Here is a 19,690-nt window from a genome sequence, read left to right as displayed (position 1 = left end):
GTACCGTTTTCTCCTGCGGAACAGTCCTATTTAACTTTCTCGTCACCGGGCCTGCAAATCGGCGTCTGCTGTGACTGACCTTGAATTGAATCATTGACGTGACCAAATGGAACATCGTCGCAACTGTTGCTGAGGCGACCCTCCCGGGGTAACAGAAGCACTTGACAGAGCCGATTATTCCCCAAAACATATTTACTCTCACACCGCAACGACAGCAAAATGCACCCCTAGCTTGCAAACCCGAGTGCGCGTGACAGGCCGAGCCGCGGGAGCCGAGAGAGCCACTTATGCGGCTTAATGTGCCCAGACGACAAAGACGGTGCTTTACCCTCAAGAACATTCCCGCTATCATCTGCGCAACAGCAGCAGGTGACACAAAAATGCAAAAACTACAAGAAAACACACGCACTTTTAATAATTTTTCAACGTGAAAGGCGTAGAAATGAGACGACGCGCTTTCCCAGGAGTCATAGCAACAGTGGTACACTGCGCGAACAAGAAGGGGATGCAATCGCAGCCTCCTGGGCATGCTCTGCTTTCCTTAGGCCTTAAGGCAAACCGTATCGTTAAATCTTCGCTGCCTTTTATATCGGTGTGCACATGGGACACGTGCTGCTTTGTGTGTGTTTTCACGCTATCAGGGAGAATCTTGCTGAGTTGAGAAAGATACAAGGGATCCGTAACACAGGTTGCAGGATCATCCAAAGTGGATGAATAAACACCAGTCTTGAGGCCAAAAAATGCTTACACGTACAGTGAGGCAATTAAATGAACGAAGTTGATTAGTCAGTTTCAAAATTGTCCATTAGAAAATGGGCGAGATTTTATGAGAATTTATGAGGGATTACAAACAATAGTGAATTACTAGATCAGGGGTCTCCAACCTTCAACATCTGCAAAAAGCTCCTGAAAATATTCTATGAGACTGTTGTGGCAAGCGCCCTCTTCTATGCGGCAGCGTGTTGGGGAGGCAGCGTCAAGACGAAGGATGCCTCTCGTCTCAATAAACTGGTGAGGAAAGCGAGCTTTGTTGTGGGCACAGAGCTGGACAGCCTGACAACAGTAGCTGAGAGACGAGCACTGGAAAAGCTGCAGTCAATCATGGACAATTCATCACATCCACTACACAACATTATCTCCAGACAGAAGAGCAGCTTCAGCAACAGACTGCTGTCACAGTCTTGTACCACGGACAGACTGAGAAGATCTTTTCTTCCTCATGCCATGGGGCTCTTTAACTCCACCCGGCGGAGTAAAGGCACACATTAAACCACACCCTTCACATTGCATATTACCGTATTTTTATTGCAGTGTGTATTCTGTGTAGCACTAGATACTCTGTATAACACGCTACAATGGGTATCAACACGTCACATTGGGTATTTGTGTATTGTATTCTTTTTGCTTTATTATTGTTTTGTTCTCCAGCGCAGGGATGCTGCTGGAAGTGTGAATTTCCCTGCGGGGATGAATAAAGTATCTATATATCTACCTATCAATCTATCTATCTATGTTGTTACTATGTTACTATTAGCTTATTTTATTTTGAATAAGGGTAAATAGATACAGTGAAACACTTAAAAAAAAATCATTTTACCGGAAAATTACGCAGCACAGGTGAGCTGTTTTCAGAATGAATCCACGCACACCCCAACTGTCTTTAAGGGGCACCCTGGTGCTCACAGGCACCACGTTCGGAGACCCCTGAACTAGAAAAAATGCCCCATGTAAGTAGTTTTTTTTTGCATAAGACTGTGTTAATTTTCCAGGCAGCACGGCAGCGCAGTGGTTAACGCGTGCGCGGCACAGTTCTGAGGTCATGAGAACCTTCCTGTGTGAAGTTTGCATGTTCTACCCATGCTTGCTTGGGTTTCCTCCAGGCACTCCGGTTTCTTCCCACGTTCCAAAAACATGCATGTCAGGTTAATTGGCCGGTCCAAATTGTCCCTAGGTGTGAATGAGTGAGTAAGTTGTCTGTCTCTTAGTGGCCTGCTACTATCTGGCAACCAGTTTAAGGTGTCCCCTGCCCACTGCCTGAAGATAGCTGGGATGGGCTCCAGCACCCCTGCGACCTTACTGTGGATAAGCGTTGCAGATATTGGATGGATGGATGTTAAATTTCCCTAAAAAAATCATTACCAATTATGTATTCTTGTCTAAACCTTTTGCACCGCGTTTATGTCTAGTCACTAGATCTTTAAATAAATATTCATCGAGTGGATTGTATTGGTAAAAGCTGATATAAATTATCAAAATAATTGCCCATATTGGCAGATAACATTAAAAAGGTGGTAGCTCCATTTGGGCGTTGTGACTATTTCCAGAATATATATACATAAATAGTTGTGCCTGTAAAGCGAGTTATGAACTAAGTTATTATCTTTTAACTCAGTCAATTGTTGATATCATATCATGATAAAAGCAATCCACCACCAGCAGAGGAAGTGCAATCTTCTAATGCTTATACTTATGCAGCCCTTATCATTTGCAAAACTAAACAGGTGCAAGGGACGTAAATGGTTGCAGCTCAACCACCATTAATGCTAACATGGACCACCTTACTAGAACTGTCCACTAGCAAAGCTAGCATTGGTGAATAACATTGTTAGTTTGCAACTAGCGAAACTTGCTGTAGTGATCCTATTTTTAAAAACTGTGAACATCCTACACAAAGAAAATGTGTGTGCTGGTTTTTACACTTCTACGCATATGATGAACTACGCTGACTATGCGAAAAGTGTAATTAATTCTGACAAAATCTAACCTCGAGTGAGATCCTTCCTTGGGGGGTTTTGGTAATTTAATGAAAATTTCAGCTCTTTTGTGAGCTAACATGAGACCGCCAAAAGTGCAATATTTTTCAAGTCCCTCAATTAATGAATTTGAAATGTTTTGGATGTATGATTCTCTTTAATATATTTCCTAGTACTTCCGCTATAAGATTGAATACTGGAAAAACGAACAGAGAGGCAGGATGGAGCATGAACATAACGGCAGGCCCATGTCGACAATGACCTCCGAGATCCTCTTAATTGAGCAAATCTCTGAGCAGAGACACGGCGTCCCACTCAAGTCAGGCGCAGGCCAGAAGAAAAGACGGAGAGGAAGGAAGAGAAGGAGGATGGAGCTTTTGAGCAGCAAGAGGGCCGCCATGAAAAGGTTGCGCTATGTGAGCCTAATGAATCGAGGAGCTTGTACAAGAGCAGCATTGACCTCCACCCAACTTCCTCGCTGCTTCTAATCCCACCTCCAGCACCTCAGTCTTTAAAGTGGCTTTTTTGGAAAGGAGAAGAAACTGACTGGACTTAAATATGTTCTGCTGCAAATCACAAGACAACAGTGGGTATAGCCAAGGGACTTTGCTGGCACGGCCACGGAAAATTGCAGAGTGAGAATCGTGAACAGACGGCAGTCTTCTTTAAGGGCCTTTCTGGAAGGGTAATTTATGTGCGCCCTGATCAATGGGTTAATTAAGTGGAGAGGGAAGAAATCGCAGGGGCGGTGCAACAGGAAGGCGGAGGGATAACTGGGAAAAGAACATTTAGATCTGGAGCACATGAAGTCTTCCATGGACAGTACAAACCATAATGAATTGGACCAGTGCCATCCAATCACTCTTTAGGGGAGTTGGTTCATGTTAGTAACGATAACAGGTGGGGGGTCAATATGTTTCCTTGTTGATTTGTCGAAACATTGTTAAAATAAGTTGTCAAGGAGGCCACGCTTTGGGCCGTCTTAGAGAGACCTTTGTAAAAGATCAATTCCGATATTTACTCAACAAAATTTTCAATTGGAAGGAGGGGGAGATTTGCGGTGGGGGCAGGTTCGCTTAAAGTAGGCATGGACGATCGTCGCTGGACACCTATCCATATGTACCGTATTTTCCGCACTATAAGGCGCACCGGGTTATAGGGCGCACCCCAATAAAATAGTTTTTGGTCCTATATTTGACATAGATAAGACGCACCGGATTATAAGGCCCTACTATGGGAACGTGGACAAAACAGTCAGATAGTTCAGTCCAACGTATTACCCCCTTAACATTCCCAAAGCTTGCAAAGAAGCAAATACGTGTCGTAGACACGTGCGGATGCGGTGTCCGTACGATGTCACTCAAATGCATCGTTCCAAATATCATTCGGAAGGTTAAAGTCTTGGGATTCAAGAAATGCCAACCATTCCTTAGTTTCTATTTTCTTTTTCGCTCGCAACTTTACTGTGCATATGCAATAAACACTAGGAATTGAGTTTAATTTAAAAATAGACACTCCATTCCATCCATTATCTGCACCGCTTATCACAGAAACATCGAATTCAGTCTGAAACAAGATACAGGGAAAATATATAGCCGGAGTAGCTCACCGAAGTCGTTGCGTTCAATAATAATGTGCAACCATGGTCCTCTTATATCCGTGAGTGTAGTAAATCCAGGAGAGTAAAATATTTACAAATACAGTACGGAATAGTAAAATACTGTTTTCTCTATGCCGTCAACCCAACGTGCTATTCACATTCATCTTTTTCGGCCACTTGCAGGCTTTGTTTTGCCCCTTTAAGATATGCCAGCCTGTAAATGATAAAAAGGATCCGCCCCCTTTACCTCCGAATAACTTTAGCCAATAGTGATCGATTCAACTGATGATTGACAGATCTTTTTCGGCCAATTGCAGGCTTTGTTTTGCCCCTTTAGCCTATGCGAGCCTGTAAATGATAAAAAGGATCCGCCCCCTTTACCTCCGAATAACTTTAGCCAATAGTGATTGATTCAAATGATGATTGACACATTGGTTAGCCAATGAAACGCCGGTAAATAAATCCCAGCATACACCGCGGACGACTTCGCGTTCGGGGGGAAAATCTAGTCGGCGGCTGCTGCATTAGATGCAAGACTTTGGACTTAATATTGATCGATTAATAATAATAATAATAATAATTTCCTTGTATTGTCATTCTGTGTAACAATGTACACAGAACGAAATGTCGATTGCATCTGACCCGATGCAGCCGCAGCCAAGAGAGGGCGCCGCCGACCACTTTTTAAGTCTTAGGAATGACTCGGCCGGGGCGCGAACCCGAACCTCCCAGTCTCAAAGCGGGCGCCTTACCATCAAGGCGCATGGTCAGCTTTTGAAAAAAATAAAGGCTTTTAGGTGCGCCTTATAGTGCGGAAAATACGGTACTCTCAAATATCAATCCTTACTACCAGGTGCTAATGGAAGATCAACTTCCCTGTACACAAGGATAAGTGTCCAAGCGTAACAACAAAACACAGCGGCGCTACGTTATGAACCAGAAAATGGTTTGCGTTGCGCGTGACAAGTTCAGTCTCTAGCCTGAGCCCCCATCTAAAAGACAGTTTATTCCACACGGCACGAAAGCAAACATGAAGGAGGTTGGATTGAAAAGCAGGCGGAAAATTAATAATCCTGCTGATTTGCAGGCTTTGAAAATGCCTCTCACAATCCTTGCTTGCAAGTCCCTGGAGTGGGAGCCCGAATGGAACCGCAATCGTTTCATGTGGACGCCAGGGGAACGCCGCATTGCTTTCTTCCCGCGTTTTCGGCAACCAACAAACCCATCGCCCGATCGAGCCCAGGTGCACCCCCATCCCCTAACCATCCGATCCCACCAGCTGTTTCCAAGTGATACGCGTTCACAGACATCCCGGTGAGGCAATCTGCTTTGCCACTAGCGTGTGATCAAGGTTACCCTCCCTATGCTGGGCTAATTAGGCTGACAATAACCCGAATCATTTTTCGTCTCATGTTGAACCGTGTGTCTTTACGTTAATGTCTGTTGAGTTACTTGCATTACACCCAGCATCATTTTTCTCCCTTAGGTAGTTAAAGATTGTGTGTTTGAAGGGCACCGCATGGCCTTCATTTTTCCCACCAGGATGATAAAGCTGCAGGCCAAGTAGATAGGTGCGTGCAATAAAGTTCAGTGGCAGGCACTGACATTTACGTGCCGACCGCTACCTGTGCAAAACAGATTCAGGCAGAAAAGAGGTCTCGCGTTGGGTCACGTTTGCCACCAAAGGACACGCTCTGGCCTTGAAACACCAGAGATGAATGCTTCTCCCGTCACGAATTATTTTCTCTGAGGGTGAAAAACACACTGATAAATCTGTTTTTAGGAACGAATCCCAGAGAAAAGCAGTCATAGATTCCCAGTCAGTACTTCCCGCGTTTGTGAATTCTAACACACGTGTCACAATTCATCCTCCTCTGATGGTGACAGTGACAACAACCATCATGGCCTACTTGGCACCAGCTGAGCGTGAGAGTCCGATGCTGACACCGAGGCGCTCATTCGTCACTGTCAGCCCCCGACTCGCCCGGCGAAAACCGTCGGAGCACCCACACAAATTGCCTGCCCGGAAGGAGGCAAGCTTAGTCTCCAAGTGAGAACAAGTCTCTCGGTTCCATTAATGTCTGAAGTCTTGACAGCCAAAGCCTGGCAGCCCTACAATGCATTAAAGATGCATTGTTCAAGGGAAAGAGGCAATTCCAGTTGTTTCACTAGCCAGTTGAGTCGAAGCATCTTTGGTTAAGACTGAAGGTTACTAGATCAGGGGTCTCCAACCTCAGCATCGGGTTTGTTAGGGGTACTTAAGACATGTAATCTGATACAGTTACTAGTTACCAACTGAAAATGTAATCACTAATGTAATCCGAATACTAAAATATCGAAGTAATGTTACTTGAATTTTTTCCATTACTTTTGGATTACTCCAATACCAAATATGCAATTTGAAGACAATATAAAAATCCATCCATCCATCCATTATCTGCACCGCTTATCCTCAGTAGGGTCGCGGGGGTGCTGGAGCCCATTCTAGCTATCTTTGGGCAGTAGGCAGGGGACACCCTGAACTGGTTGCCAGACAGTCACAGGGCACACAGGGACAGACAACTCGCTCGCTCATTCACACCTAGGGACAATTTGGACCGGCCAATTAATCTGACATGCATGTTTTTGGAATGTGGGAGGAAACCGGAGTGCCCGGAGGAAACCCACGCAAGCACGGGGAGAATATGCAAACCCCACACAGGAGGTTTGATCTCATGACCTCAGAACTGTGTCGCGCACGCGCAAACCACTGCGCTGCCGTGCTGCCCACAGCATAAACAATATAAATGAAATCACTAAATTTTGTTTAACATAAATGAACAATGTGACCTTGAAAAATAAACCAAGGTCAAGTAATTGATTGTAGTCTTACAAAAAAGTGCTCACATTTTAATCACATTTTAATAAAGTTTATTAAGCAAGAAATAAAGTTTATTTTTAACATCGCAGACAAGATATGTCAAGTCAAGTCAAGTTTATTTGTATAGTCCTTAATCACAAGGAGTCTCAAAGGGCTGCAAATACCACAGATTATTGCATACTACAGATTATTATTACACCATCCCCTGATCTAAAACTTGCATGAGGGCAGGGAAAAAGTTAAAAACCTAAACATGAGGAAAATGAAGAAACCTTCAGAAGTGACCGCACATGAGGTAAATCCAGGCCGATATCCTTGGTTTTAGTTTGAATTAAGAGGACATTAATAACTCAATATTGTTTTAAACGAACCAAGTGATCACTTTCTAAATTTCCAACAAACTCTGGGATGTCGTGTGCCCAAGTTCAAGTTTTACCTGTCTGAAGTGGGGATGTCGAACGTCTTGAAAATATTCAAATTTACTCGGCTAAGTAAAACATTCTCACAACATAACAATACAGTGATCAAATAATGGATTTTGAAGAACAATTAACAGTAAAATACAAAAAGAAGATAATGGATCAAATTTACTAAATGTCTTTGAACTAGAGCTCAACGGCACTGCCCAGAGCCAAATACGCACACACGCTAGTAGCTTCACAAAACTGCGGGCTTGAGCCAATTCAACAAAGTGAGTGCAACATTAAAGGAAAACTAAAATACAGACAAAAAGTGCTTTACCTGCAACACAGTCTGACAAACATGCAGTTGTGGATAAATTGTCCTTCTGAACAATCTGAGCAACAGATACGGCTTGCGCACGATTGTAAACCTAATCTCTCTCTGTCTTTCTCGTGTCAGGGGTTGAAATGATGGTCGACACAATTTGTCTATCGGCGCATCATGTACACGAGATATAGCTTTAAATAAAACTCTAATCCTGCAAAGTAATCCTTATTTCAACTAAATCTTCCCTCAATTTCATTACATATTTTTTTCTGCAACTGTAAAGGAATACAATTACATGTTTGTTGTATCCTAATTACGTAATGGCAATCCATGTACCGTATTTTCCGCACTATAAGGCGCACCTACAAACCTTTATTTTTTTCAAAAGCTGACCATGCACCTTATAATACAGTGCGCCTTATATATGGATCAATATTAAAGTCTTGCTACTAAGGCAAGCAGCCGCCGACTAGATTTTCCCCCGAAGGCAAAGTAGTCCGTGGTGTATGCTGGGATTTATATACCGGCGTTTCATTTCCTAACCAATGTGTCAATCATTATTTGAATCAGTCACTATTGGCTAAAGTTATTCGGAGGTAAAGGGGGAGGATCCTTTTTATCATTTACAGGCTCGCATAGGCTAAAGGGGCGAAACAGAGCCTGCAATTGGCCGAAAAAGATGAACGTGAATCACACGTTGGGTTGCACTACGGCATAAAGGAAACATTTTTTACTATTCTGTATTTGTAAATATTTTACTCTCCTGGATTTACTACACTCACGGTTGTAAGAAGACCATGGTTACGTATCATTATTGAACGTGATGGCTGCAAGAGAACTTAGGTGAGCTATGCGGCTTTATGTTTTTCCTGTATCTTGTTTTAGAACGATCTTGATGTTTCTGTGATGAGTCTATTTTTAAACTAAATTCAATTCAAAGTGTTTATTGTCATATACACAGTAAAGAACCCCGTTTCCCTGCACAATAAAATTCTTACTTTGCTGTCCACAAAGGTGCCCGCAAAAAATAAAATGGAAACTAAGAAATGTTTGGCATTTCTTGATTCCCAAGACTTTAACCTTCCGAATTATATTTGGAACGATGCATTTGAGTGATTGGTGACATCGTACGGACACTGTTTCCGTACATGTCTGAGACACGTATTTGCTTCTTTGCAAGCTTTCGGAATGTTAAGGGGGTAATAAGTTTGACTGAACTATCTGACTGTTTTGTCGACGTTCCCATTATAGAGCCTTATAATCCGGTGCGCCTTATGTATGGAAAATATAGGACCAAAAACTATTTTTTGGGGGTGCGCCCTATAACCCGGTGCGCCTTATAGTGCGGAAAATACGGTATGGTTATTCCCCAACCGTGCTCAGCATCAGGGAGAGTCCTGCAGGTTTTAGATGTCTACATCCTCCAACTCCGCTCAATATTGAACATTGGGTTAGCGATCAAGCTTTGGGTAACCAGATATTATATTAATCAACTATGTCGGAGGACAGAAGCATCAACCCGACTGCTGTAAATTGAAAGAGTTCCTTGATTTAGCAGATCCTGCATAGAAGACAAAATTCAGTCACACAGAAAAGTCCACTCTAATGGCGGTTGGGGTGTGGATGTCCTGTCACGATGAAATCAAGGATGTTGCAGAACAACAGTGGGGAAGTAGGCCACATATCGTAGGTCAGATCTGTGTGGGAATTCCATCTGCCAGTCAATCCTGTTGGCTGGCAGGCCAGGTTTTTTTTATCACGCTCTCAAACTTTCCAGACCTATCAGAGATGGGGATGGTGGCCTATTTATCTATTAGATAAGACCAACAAATGTTCATTGATCCCAGCTAATGTCACCCAATCCGAGTCAAGGTGGTAGGTCGAGACTGAACTCGCGGCTTCCTAACAGAAACACGGATAAAACAAAAGTGTCATCTGAGGACAGCGATAAGACAAGAGCAATGGATCGCGAAGCAGATCTAGTAGTCATAGGCGAGGGTTTCTTTTCAATTCCTTAAAATACCGTAAATTCCGGACTGTAAGCCGCTACTTTTTTCCCAAACGTTCAACCCTGCGGCTTATTCAGTGATGCAGCCAATTTATGTAATTTTACTAACGGCCGCCAGCGGCGCTCGAGTACAAATGGTAAGATTTAGACCGGTGGAATATATGCGCCGAGGAAGACTGCAACTTCTTGGCTTGCGCATGAATTAAATTAGCGTAAACATACCCTCATCATGCAAAATGCAAAAAGAAAGGCACATGACGCAGCTTTCAAGCTAAAAGCAATCGAGCAGTCCGATAAAGAAGGAGCAAGCGTGTTGCTAGCGTGTTTTGGAATAAGGGAGCGTGGGACGACGTCTATATGACAAAGTTTCTTTCCGACACTGAGGAAGACGACTTTGATGGCTTCATTTCTAAGGAGGAAGATGAGGACGGTTTACCGTGATTTTTACAAGTACGGTATGTTTTTTTAACAGACCCTTTTACTGTGTTGCGAGCGTGTTGCTTGCGTGTTGCTAGCATTAACTGCCCTGTCACAGGCACCGTTTGGGATGAAAGTTTTGTTATTATTATTAAAGCTTTGAAAACTCTCTCGGTGTACCGTCTTTTTTTGTAAATATGTGTAACCATGTATAATATGTATTTGCAACTGTATATTTTTGTTATGTATTTATTTCAGACACTTATTCTGATATGTTTTGCACTGAATAAAAAAGAAGGGGCGAAACAAACGCGGGGTGATGGGAAGTGGGGACCGGTAAAGGTGAGTGTTTGTGGACGCGGCGGACAATAGTGGATACATATTCTTCCCACCCTTACCTTTGGAAATAAACACTTTTTTCCTTGGATTACTTTCAACGGGACCCGACTCTGCAGGTCTGCATCAAACCTAAAGTCGAGTTATGGTTAATTTTGTATTTGTGTTACATTTTTTTTAATGTGGGCACATGCGGCTTCTATACAGGTGCGGCTTGTGTATGTACAAAATCGGTTTTCCTCTTAAAATGTGGTGGGTGCGGCTTATATTCAGGTGCCCTCTATAGTCTGGAATTTACGGTACTCGTTTTTTTTCTTGTCATTTGTGCAAGGCTCGTTTACTTCTTCAATGAAAGCAACCAAAATATGTATTTGCAAGGCTTGAGACAGCGGCCAATGTACCTGGAAATGTTTCCAGCACCTTCGGTGAAAAAACACATCTGGTCATGCAAAAACAGTATATAAAGTCCCTAATTCAATGTCGAGCAAGCATGTGGATGAGAGAGTGCTCGGTTGGTTTGGACACATGGAGAGCATGGATGAGGAGCGAATGTTGAAGAGGATCTACAGAGCAGGAGTAAATGGAAGGAGACCAACAGGAAGGCCGCGATTGACGTGGATGGATAGGGTTATGAGTGCACTGGAGAAGAGATCCAAATATTGTGGAAGCTAGAGCTCTTGTTGGATATGAGAGGAGAGGTGTTGCGAAAGGATAGTGGGATGTTTGAATGTGTTCTAAGGGCACCTGTATGATGTGGCAGGGGTAAACCAGTGAAAGCTGTTGGGCCCTACTGTTGAGCAGAAGAGTATGTTGTTTGCTAAATATAGGAGCGGCTTTCACAAAACTATTTTTGTATGTAAATGTATATAAGTTGTGCTAGATGATGCATAAAAAAGCACTAATTAAAACTGAAGTAATGCAGCTTGAAACGATGATTACTGAGCTGAAACATCTTTCAATGCAACCACGCCACGTTGTGCGGCATGTTGAGTGATGTCCCGTTTTTGAATTTTTGTTAATGTTTTAGATGTATGCAGACGTGCACAGACGCCCTGACTTTGTATCGTTTTGTTTATTGAATGCAGGTATGTGGGAAAGCTACGTTCATTGTTATTATTAAGGATCCACTATCAATGTGCTTGCATGTTGTTAGCCGGCTGTACCTTCAGCTATATCACCTCATGCTGAAGATGTATGCAGTCGTGCACAGACGCCCTGACTTCTTTGTATCGTTTTGTTTATTGAATGCAGGCGATAACCTGAAGCATGTCAACGCCTGCATGGACCAGCTGGCAGAGATGGGAAGCTGCGTCGTAGCCGTCATAGACTTTCTGGACTAGTTTACAGGCTGGGGGCGTCGCTGCTGTCATGCACTTTCCGGACAAATTTTCAACCTAGTGTTTACTATGTTTGTGTACTGTAATGCTAAATGTAATTCTCCCTGGTCATCCAGGAAGAAGGATAGCACTTGTGAGGTCCCTTCTCAAGGTTTCTCTTTTTCCTCACGCTGAGGTTTTGAGTTGTTCCTTGCCCGCATGTTGGTTTAAGATCAGGTAATTCTATCATTGTAATCCTGTGCAGTCCTTTGAGACATTTTTGTGATTAAGGGCTATATAAATAGATTTGACTTGACTTGACTAAACCGAGTGACTGCGAACCCTTGGGTCCACATGATTGCGGGTTGTTACAAAAGCATGTCCAACTTGGGTATCGAGGTGCTTAACTTGTTCGGGTGTTTGGGCATTTGGGTTGGCCATGGTCAAATTTGTGTTTTTAGCTACTTTTTTTTCCTTTTTTTGGGAGGTTTTGTGTATGTTTGTCTTGCTGTCGGTCACCCCTCTCGAGGGATATGACCATGGATAGAATTCAATGTTACATCCTCCTCTGCAGGGTTGGGTAGGGTTACTTTAACTTGATTACTTTCAATTACTTTTGGATTACTCCAATGCCAAATATGCTAATAAAAGACAAAATAAACTAAATATGAATCAAATGATGACTCACAACACATGGTAAGCTTTCTCTCCTGACTTTGATCTCTTTGATCTCCGGCAAAACGAACATCAAATGCGACAGAAACAAAATAAAAATAAATCCAAACAGCTTGCCAACATCATTTTTGCCGTTCCATGTATTCCGTTACTCCACAAGCCTGCACAAAATTTAGTCATTTTATTCATATTTAGTTTCTTTTGTCTTTTACTAGCATATTTGGTATTGGAGTAATCCAAAAGTAATTGAAAGTAATCAAGTTAAGGTAACCCTACCCAACCCTGCTCCTCTGCTGGCTATCCTGTACTGCTAAAAACAAAGTTGTGACCAAATCAGGTGTTGTCTAACTAATTAAAAAAATAGTCACGTGGATAAAATACAAGACAAAAAGTTTGTTTGAGCTATCATTTGTTTCCACCAAGAACTGTGTACTCTTCGGCATAACAAAACTGGAATGGAATCCCTCTTCAGTATCTGTAGCTCGACAAGGCAGAGTGGAACGAGCCAGGACTGTGTTTGGAAGCAAATGAAAGCGACGGGCGAATACACAGCGAGCACAGAAAGCGCTGCATACACAAAATGATGACTAAAGGCAATAAATAGAGAGAGGCGCTAGCTGGCTGCACAGTTAAGGCTCGAAAAATCCATATTGTCTTGACGGGATAAGAGACAAGGCGGTTCTGTGTAATGGGTTGAGTGTCGGCATGTGTGCGGTGTGGTATGACATGACAGACAGATTGTGCTTTTTGGAGCAGTACAGTAAACAATGTACAGTATATGCATATTTTGTAGAGGATAAAAAAAAATATTTATCGAGGGAGTTTTAAGAGTCCATGTTCGATTGTGTTTGAATAGGGTATTTTTCTCATGTTCGCTTCATCTAGAGCACAGGTGTCAAACAGGCGGCCCGCGGGCCAGATCAGGCCCGCTAAGGGATTGATTCCGGCCTGCGAGACAACATTCAGAGAAGCGCAAGACAAAAAATAACTGCAGGTTGAAATATGTCAATTTGATGTTGCCAAAGCCAGGTGCCTCTCAAAAGACACTGTACTTGTATCTATTTCTCTCTCTCTCTCTCTCTCTCTCTCTCTCTCTCTCTTCCACACCTTTTCTTCCGCTCTCTGTCTTTGTCTCTTTCTCTCCGTGTGTCTTTTAACCTCTTTTGCTCTAACTTCTGTTTTTCCTTTTCTCTTTTCTCTTCATACCCTTCGCACTTTCTTTTATCTTTTCTATCCTTCTGTCTTTCTATTTCTCTTTGGATTTCTTTCTTCCTCTCCCTTTCTTTTCCCCCTCTCTCACAACTTTTTATCTTTTGTTTCTCACGGTCTCTCCCTCTCTCTCTTTTTCTTTCTTTGTCCCGCCCTCTCTCCTTTTCCCTCCCTCTTTCTCTTATTTCTTTATCTCTCTTATTCTTTCTCTTGAATCTACTAGTCCGGCCCCCGACAGAATGTTTGTTCTATCATGTGGCCTCCGAGTTAAAATGAGTTTGACACCCCTGATCTAAAGCTTTTTCTATTGTCCTTTAAATGTGTAAAATACGTCAAGCTATGTAGAAACAGTATATAGCGACATGAATGGCTTTTTCTGGAATGATAATATATTTACCACACATTTTAATGATCTGTCTGGCTCTCATAATTTCTTTGACTTGATGAAAATTGTTTAAAATAACCAGGGTTGGGTCGGGTTACTTTAACTTGATTACTTTCAAATACTTTTGGATTACTCCAATACCAAATATGCTAATAAAAGACAAAAGAAAATAAGTATGAATAAAATGACTAAATTTTGTGCAGGCTTGGGGAGTAACGGAATACATGGAACGGCAAAAATGATGTTGGCAAGCTGTTTGGATTTATTTTCATTTTGTTTCTGTCGCATTTTATGTTAGTTTTCATCAAAGAGATCAAAGCCAGGAGAGAAAGCTTACCACGTGTTGTCAGTCATAATTGTATTCATATTTAGTTTATTTTGTCTCTTATTAGCATATTTGGTATTGGAGTAATCCAAAAGTAATTGAAATTAATCAAGTTAAAGTAACCCTACCCAACCCTGAAAATAACGTAAATTTCCTTCCGCGACAGACTTCAGATCTACTGCAACCACACAGGGCAGGTGAGCCGTATCAAGTATAGGAAAAAATAAAACGAGAATGTCAATTAAGCCGAGCTGGGATCCGCATGAGGACAGAGGTCTTCTTGTCCCGGCAGAATCCTGTCATCTAGCTGGCCGCAGTTGATCCGAGAGGGCCACAACAGACAGCGGTCTGCACGGCATATCAATGCCATCTATTCTTCGAGACAGGCTTCTATTTGCGAGGACATCATGAGCTCATAGCTGCGGCGTTTCCTGTTTGGAGGATTCTTAGAAACGAGGTCTACATGTGTATCGGGACACACTGCGCCTTGATAGGCTGAGGACCTTCAGCAATCCGCATTGAAGTGGATGAATACGGAAAATATTGGTAAGTATTGGAAAGGAGGGGGCAGCAAGGCGGCGCAGTGGTTAGCGCGTGTGCGGCACAGTTCTAAGGTCTTGGGAACCTCCTGTGTGGGTTCAAATCCAGCTACTGGACTTACTGTGCGGAGTTTGTATGTTCTCCCCGTGCTTGCGTGGGTTTCCTACGGGCACTCCGGTTTCCTCCCACATTCCAAAGATATGCATTTCAGGTGGATTGGCCGGTCCAAATTGTCCCTAGGTGTGAATGAGCGAGCGAGTTGTTCTTTTCCTGTGTGCCCTGCGATTGGCTGGCAACCAGTTCAGGGTGTCCCCTGCCCACTGCCCGATGATTGCTGGGATGGGCTCCAGCACCTCCGCGACCCTACTGAGGATAAGCGGTGCAGCTAATGAGATTGGAAAGGTGGCTAATGTATACCTTTCAACATCAGCCAATTACTCCCCTCATTAAAGGTGCAGTGCGTCGTTTGAGGTGTCCTTAAAAGGTTGGAAGAAGAATATCTTCTCCATATGTGTGTGTGTACCAATTCCCAACTGAGAAAAAAGAGCTCATACATTGTTTATCGCCCTGCGCCTATCTTCGTTTATCTTACTATTACCTGTTCCCGGACTCGCAACACATTAGGTAGGAGGAAAGGGAATGGGGGGAGATGTTTCATAGTGATTTTATGTTTGTCATGGTAAATGGTAAATGGTCTGCATTTATATAGCACTTTTCAAGTCAATGAAGACCTCCTAAAGCGCTTTACAATGTGCTTCACATTTACCCATTCACACACGCACTCACACACCAATAGCGGCCATGCAGCCATGCAAGGCGCCGACCTGCTTATTGCAGGCATTAGGGATTCAGTGTCTTGCCCAAGGACACTTCGACATATAACACGGAGGCATCTCAGTTTTTTGTTAGTGTAGCATGAAAATGGTAAAGTAAGATAAGGCCTGTTTCACATGCAGTCCATATGGCAACACAAACATCCCAAAATATGAAAAAAGAAGTGTTTATCCGAGCGCCTCTAAGATATGCACATACCCATAAACAGGGTTGGGTAGGGTTACTTTAACTTGATTACTTTCAATTACTTTTGGATTACTCCAATACCAAATATGCTAATAAAAGACAAAAGAAACTAAATATGAATAAAATTACTCAATTTTGTGCAGGCTTGGGGAGAATCGGAATACATGGAACGGCATAAATGATGTCGGCAAGCTGTTTGGATTTATTTTCATTTCGTTTCTGTCGCATTTTACGTTAGTTTTGCCGGAGATCAAAGAGATCAAAGCCAGGAGAGAAAGCTTACCACGTGTTGTGAGTCATCATTTTATTCATATTTAGTTTCTTTTGTTTTTATTAGCATATTTGGTATTGGAGTAATCCAAAAGTAATTGAAAGTAATCAAGTTAAAGTAAACCTACCCAACCCTCCCCATAAATCACTTTAAGCCAGGAGATGGCGGCAGAGAGTAACACATCTTCAACTTGCGGACAGAACCTCTAAGCCATAAAATATCTTACAAATACAATGCAACGCTTATATGTTCACAGCAAAACAGACCATATAGAATAAAATCAAAGATAATACGTGTAAAAAAGTTTAGCTATTGTACCATGACTATATTAGCAATCGCCAATGGCGTTGTCGTCTGCTACCATTGACCGAGATGATCTGGATTAGAGCCGAATAGACAATATTGATCTTTTAAAACATATACAGTATAGTTTAATTAGAGACAAAGATGTATGTATTTTTTTCACTTGGCAAAAAACTCGGGCTAAGAGTGAGGAAGCTAGAGCAATATATGCAAAACTAAATGCTTGATTGAGGGTAACATTTTGCTTTTGAACCGCGGCAATATTAGCATGAAAATGGTGAAAGTAAGAAAATGCCAACTCTAACCCCCAAAAATATATTAAAAAAAAAAGAAGAGTTAATTCAAGCCTGTCTAAGATATACATGTACGGTGACCGAAACAAACCATATTAAAGCCGAAATGGGCAAAACAAAATCGGTACAACAAAAAAAAAGTGTTATTTTATCGTTTGTTTTTACTGTACAGATTGTTATGAAGCTTACACAATTTGAAATTATTAAAAAAAAAATACTGGGTTGACAGGTATGAAAATGCAAACATCACAAATATATGTTTTAATAAGCATTGCATGTTATCTAGACCAGTGTTTTTCAACCAGTGTGCCGGGACACACTCGTGCGCCGTAAGACCTTGTCACGTGTGCCGTTTGAATTTTCCCTATTTTATCTTTCCAAAAGATCAGGCCATTATTCAGTAGTTTTGCTTTTTTTCAGACAAGGAACTGTAATATTCACACATATCAGTAGGTGGTAGTAGATTTTTACATACTTTTTATATACTAATTATCTGCTCATGAGGTAGCACAGTACATTTAAACACTTAGCTTTTTTTAACAAAGTGGTTTAAGATTGCACTGTAAAAAATAAAAACATAAATAAAGCACATCTTTCTTTTGTATTTGAAGTATTATTTTCTTTTTTATATATGCTAATTATCTGCTTATGATGTTGTACAGTGAAATATTTGACATAACTTCATTTTCAAACATTTTCGACGAACTTTTTTATAAATGAAAGTGTTCCTTGGTTCAAAAGGGGTTGAAAAACAAGTAGATTTGCAACTAAAATGCCATATTATGGACACATGTACCTTACAGTGCCTTGCTAAGTGCCTTAACAATGCAAGCGGTTAAGAGAACACATGGCGAAATCAAAATGTGTGAAACACTCGATCCTACCTGTTAATTTGTGATCCCCAGGTACCGGTGGAGAGCCAGATTCCCTGCGATGTCCTTTCTTGTCTGCTCGATTTGCGTCCTCTGTTTGCCAAAAAGCCCAATCACGCGACGGTGGCTACAAAAGCGGTCCAAAAAATAAAAGAATAAAAGAAAAAAAGGCTTAAATTACAACTGGCACTAGATCTTCTTCCTCCGTTGAAGCAAAGCATCAAAATACATATTTAAAACCTGTTTTAAAGGGATAAGCAGGCAGGTTTAAAGCCTTATGTGTGCCCGTTTATCTTCCCCATCTGCAGAACGACAGCAGTCCATTTTCTCATGATTTTTTCCCGCTTAGCATCTGGGTCCACGTCCGGGACAATTCAAGGCCCGAACGGAACCTTGGAGCGTCTGCCGACACGACATGGCCGAATGGTCACCTGTGCTAGGAGCCGGCCTTTGTTCGTCTACTGTGTGGTTCTCGCTATTTTCTCTAACAGAAGGTCAGTTTGGTCCAAAAAGGGTTTCGGAGCGGTTCGGTGATGAGCTTGCGGTCCAAATTCGTCGGCGGTTGAGGTGAACCGCCTCGGCGCGCGCCCCCGTGACGTGCGCGTCTTCGCCGGCACGCCCCCGCCGGTCCGTGCACTCGTGTTGGGTCGCTCGTGAACGTGCCGGCTTTAAAAGCTGCAACAAGCTCTTCCTCTCTCTCTATTGTTCTCTATTTCCTTGCCATCTATTTTTTTTTACATTCCCTCTATCCCTTCTTTTTTTCTTTCTATTTTGAGTTCTCTCTTTCTTTCTCACGATTTCCTTTTTTCCCTATTTTTATCCATCATTCTTGCTCTTCTTGCCTTAACAGTGATTTTTCTTCCTCTCTCCCTTTCTTTTTTTGTATTTCTTTTCATCCCCCCTGTCAGAACCAGAATGGACCCCGGACCCACTTGCGTTGCGTTTCTCACAAGTTTTATTGGAAGAAAGAGAAAGGGTTGCGCCCACGATTCGGTTATTGCTGGACGCGGGGAGCAGGTCACTCTGATACTAGGAAGTGGATCTTCCATGGCGAGCGATGGCGGCGTCGGGAACCTAAAAACGGGTCAGTAGCCGAGACAGGAGAGCAAAAACGTGGTCAGGGTCGGAAGCGAGTCGTAAGCCAGGAGAGGAGACGTGGTCAGTATCAAAAACAGGTCGAAGCCGGGGACAGACGGGAGCAAAAACAGGTGGGAGTCAGGGTCGAAAAAGGCTTGCCTAGTGTTAACTGAGGTTCACAGACGGACTGACAAAAGGGGACAGATAGGAGTGGGTTTAAATAGGGACAGGGAGCCAATCGGTGTCTGGGGCAGCTGGCGCCAAAGGAGCGGGCACAAGTGATTCACATCGGTAATCATGACACCCCCTCTCCATCTCCTTCTCTCTTTCTTTCTCTCTCTTTCTCTTTTTCTCTTACTCTCTCTCTTTCCCTTTCTCTTTTTGTCTTTGTCTTTCCCTTTCTCTTTCTCTCCCATTGTATTTCTTTATCTCTATTTTTCTCCCTGGCTCTCTCTTTCCCTCTCTTTTTCACCTTCTATTTTTCGTTTTTTTCGTCTCTCTCTTTAAACCTCTCTATCTTCCCCTCTTCCATTTTCTCTCTTTCTCTCTCTTTCTACTTATTCTTTGTTGTCTTTTTCTTTTTTCTCTGTGGTTCTCTCTTTTTCCCCTTTCTATCGCCCTCTCTTTCCTCTTATGTTTCTTTCTCTCTCTGTCCACCTTCTTCATTTCCCCCTCTTTCTTTCCCTTTATCTTTTACTCTC

The 19,690-nt window shown here is 42.5% G+C and overlaps 1 protein-coding gene across 2 annotated transcripts in view; it reads right to left on the bottom strand.

Annotated features, from left to right (window-relative positions):
- The window catches only part of nlgn2a (neuroligin 2a), a 135,866-nt gene extending 117,351 nt beyond the window's left edge, over positions 1-18,515 (bottom strand). For both annotated transcript variants that reach the window (XM_088348564.1, XM_088348565.1), the window contains exon 1: positions 17,925-18,515. The gene's annotated coding sequence lies outside the window, so the exon portion shown is untranslated. The remainder of the gene's footprint in view (positions 1-17,924) is intronic.
- Positions 18,516-19,690: the final 1,175 nt, after the last annotated feature.

The sequence above is a fragment of the Urocampus carinirostris genome, chromosome 11 (assembly GCF_059441175.1).
Source record: "Urocampus carinirostris isolate Australia breed hairy pipefish chromosome 11, RoL_Ucar_1.0, whole genome shotgun sequence".
NCBI classification, from domain to species: domain Eukaryota; kingdom Metazoa; phylum Chordata; class Actinopteri; order Syngnathiformes; family Syngnathidae; genus Urocampus; species Urocampus carinirostris.
The sequence above is the reverse complement of the archived record's forward strand: the minus strand, read 5'-3'. Positions and strand labels throughout refer to the sequence as shown.